This window comes from Mesoplodon mirus (genome assembly GCF_964341445.2).
Source record: "Mesoplodon mirus genome assembly, chromosome: 6".
NCBI classification, from domain to species: Eukaryota; Metazoa; Chordata; class Mammalia; order Artiodactyla; family Ziphiidae; genus Mesoplodon; species Mesoplodon mirus.
In genome coordinates this window covers 100,880,121-100,883,785 of record NC_138982.1, presented here as the reverse complement: position 1 = coordinate 100,883,785, position 3,665 = coordinate 100,880,121, and positions in this window count along the sequence as shown.

Genomic DNA, 3,665 nt, shown 5'->3' with positions numbered 1-3,665 from the left:
GGAAATTTGTAGCACTGGATACCTTAGAAAAGAAGAAAAGTCTCAAATCAATAATATAACTTCCTATCTTAAGAAATTAGAAAAAGAATTGTAAGATAACCACAAAGCAAGCATAAGAAGAAAATAATAAATAAGGATACAAATAGATTGGTTCAAGATGGTGGAGTAGAAGGACATGTGTTCACTCCCTCTTGCGAGAGCACCAGAATCACAACTAACTGCTGAACAATCATCGACAGGAAGACACTGGAACTCACCAAAAAAGATACCCCACATCCAAAGACAAAGGAGAAGCCACAATGAGAAGTGGCGCAATCACAATAAAATCAAATTGCATAACTGCTGGGTGGGTGAGTCACAAACTAGAGAACACTTACACCATGGAAGTCTACCCACTTGAGTGACGGTTCTCAGCCCCACGTCAGGCTTCCCAACCTGGGGGTCTGGCAGTGGGAGAAGGAATTCTTAGAGGATCAGACTTTGAAGGCTAGTGGGATTTGATTGCAGGACTTCGACAGGACTGGGGGAAACAGAGACTCCACTCTTGGAGGGCACACACAAAGTAGTGTGTGCATTGGGACCCAGGGGAAGGAGCAGTGACCCCATAGGAGACTGAAACAGACCTACCTGCTAGTGTTGGAGGGTCTCTTGCAGAGGCAGGGGGTGGCTGTGGCTCACCATGAGAACAAGGACACTGGCAGCAGAAGTTCTGGGAAGTACTCCTTGGCGTGAGCCTTTCCAGAGTCCACCATTAGCCCCACCAAAGAGCAGAGTAGGCTCCAGTGTTGGGTCACCTCAGGCCAAACAAACAACAGGGAGGAAAATCAGATCCACCCATCAGCAGACAAAAGTTTCACTGATCTCTGCCCACCAGAGCAACAGCCAGCTTTACCCACCACCAGTCCCTCCCATCAGGAAACTTGCACAAGCCTCATAGATAGCCTCATCCACCAGAGGGCAGACAGCAGAAGCAGGAAGAACTACAATCCTGCAGCCTGTGGAACAAAAACCACATTCACAGAAAGATAGACAAGATGAAAAGGCAGAGGGCTATGTACCAGATGAAGGAACAAGATAAACCCCCAGAAAAACAACTATAAGAAGTGGAGATAGGGAACCTTCCAGAAAAAGAACTCAGAATAATGATAGTGAAAATGATCCAGGACCTCGGAAAAAGAATGGAGGCAAAGATAGAGAAGATGCAAGAAATGTTTAACAAAGACCTAGAAGAATTAAAGAAAAAACAACTAGAAGAGTTAAAGAACAAACAAACAGAGATGAACAATACAATAACTGAGAAGAAAAATACACTAGAAGGAATCAATAGCAGAATAACTGAGGCAGAAGAACTGATAAGTGACCTGGAAGACAGAAAGGTGGAATTCACTGCCATGGAACAGAATAAAGAAAAAAGAATGAAAAGAAATGAAGACAGCCTAAGACACCTCTGGGACAACATTAAAAACAACAACATTTGCATTATAGGGGTCCTAGAAGGGGAAGAGAGAAAGAATGGACCTGAGAGAATATTTGAAGAGATTATAGTCGAAAACTTCCCTAACGTGGGAAAGGAAATAGTCACCCAAGTCCAGAAAGTGCAGAGAATCCCAGGCAGGATAAACCCAAGGGGAAACACGCCAAGACACACAGTAATCAAACTGACAAAAATTAAAGACAAAAATTATTGAAAGCAACAAGGGAAAAACACCAAATAACATACAAGGGAACTCCCATAAGGTTAACAGCTGATTTCTCAGCAGAAACTCTATAAGCCAGAAGGGAATGGCATGATATATTTAAAGTGATGAAAGGGAAGAACGTACAACCAAGATTACTCTACCCGGCAAGGATCTCATTCAGATTTCATGGAGAAATCAAAAGCTTTACAGACAAGCAAAAGCTAAGTGTATTCAGCACCACCAAACCAGCTCTACAACAAATGCTAAAGAAACTTCTCTAAGTGGGAACACAAGAGAAGAAAAGGACCTACAAAAACAAACCCATAACAATTAAGAAAATGGTAATAGGAACATACATATTGATAATTACCTTAAACATGAATGGATTAAATGCTCCAACCAAAAGACAAATGCTTGCTGAATGGATACAAAAACAAGACCCACATATATACTGCCTACAAGAGACCATCTCAGACTTAGGGACACATACAGACTGAAAGTGAGGAGATGGGAAAAGATATGCCATGCAAATGGAAATAAAAAGAAAGCTAGAGTAGCAATACTCATATCAGATAAAATAGACTTTAAAATAAAGAATGTTACAAGAGACAAGGAGGGACACTATATAATGATCAAGGGATCAATCCAAGAATAAGATATAACAATTATAAATATATACGCACCCAACATAGGGGCACCTCAATATATAATACGACTGCTAACAGCTATAAAAGAGGAAGTCAACAATAACACAGAAATAGTGGGGGAGTTTAACACCTCACTTACACCAATGGACAGATCATCCAAACAGAAAATTAGTAAGGAACCACAGGCTTTAAATGACACAATAGAGCAGATAGATTTAATTGATATTTATAGAACATTCCATCCCAAAATAGCAGATTACACTTTCTTTTCAAGTGCACGTGGAACATTCTCCAGGATAGATCACATCTTGGTCACAAATCAAGCCTCAGTAAATTTAAGAAAACTGAAATCATATCAAGCATCTTTTCTGACCACAAGGCTATGAGATTAGAAATCAATTACAGGGAAAAAAACGTAAAAAACACAAACACATGGAGGCTAAACAATACGTTACTAAATAACCAAGAGATCACTGAAGAAATCAAAGGGGAAATCAAAAAATACCTAGAGACAAATGACAATGAAAACACGATGATCCAAAACCAATGGGATGAAGCAAAAGCAGTTCTAAGAGGGAAGTTTATAGCTATACAAGCCTACCTCAAGAAACAAGAAAAATCTCAAATGAATAATCTAATCTTACACCTAAAGGAACTAGAGAAAGAAGAACAAACAAAACCCAAAGTTAGTAGAAGGAAAGAAATCATAAAGATAAAAGCAGAAATAAATGAAAGAGAAACAAAGAAAACAATAGCAAAGATCAATAAAACTAAAAGCTGGTTCTTTGAGAAGATAAACAAGACTTAAAAACCATTAACCAGACTCATCAAGAAAAAGAGGGAGAGGACTCAAATCAATAAAATTAGAAATGAAAAAGGAGAAGTTACAACAGACACTGCAGAAATACAAAGCATACTAACAGACTACTACAAGCAACTCTATGTCAATAAAATGGACAACCTGGAAGAAATGGACAAATTTGTAGAAAGGTATAACCTTCCAAGACTGAACCAGGAAGAAATAGAAAATATGAACAGACCAATCACAAGTAATGAAATTGAAACTGTGATTAAAAATCTTCCAACAAACAAAAGTCCAGGACCAGATGGCTTCACAGGTGAATTCTATCAAACATTCAGAGAAGAGCTAACACCCTCCTTCTCAACCTCGTCCAAAAAATTGCAGAGGAAGAAACACTCCCAAACTCATTCTATGAGGCCACCACCACCCTGATAGCAAAACCAGACAAAGATACGAAAAAAAAAAGAAAATTACAGATCAATATCACTGATGAATATAGAGGCAAAAATCCTCAACAAAATAATAGAAAACAGAATC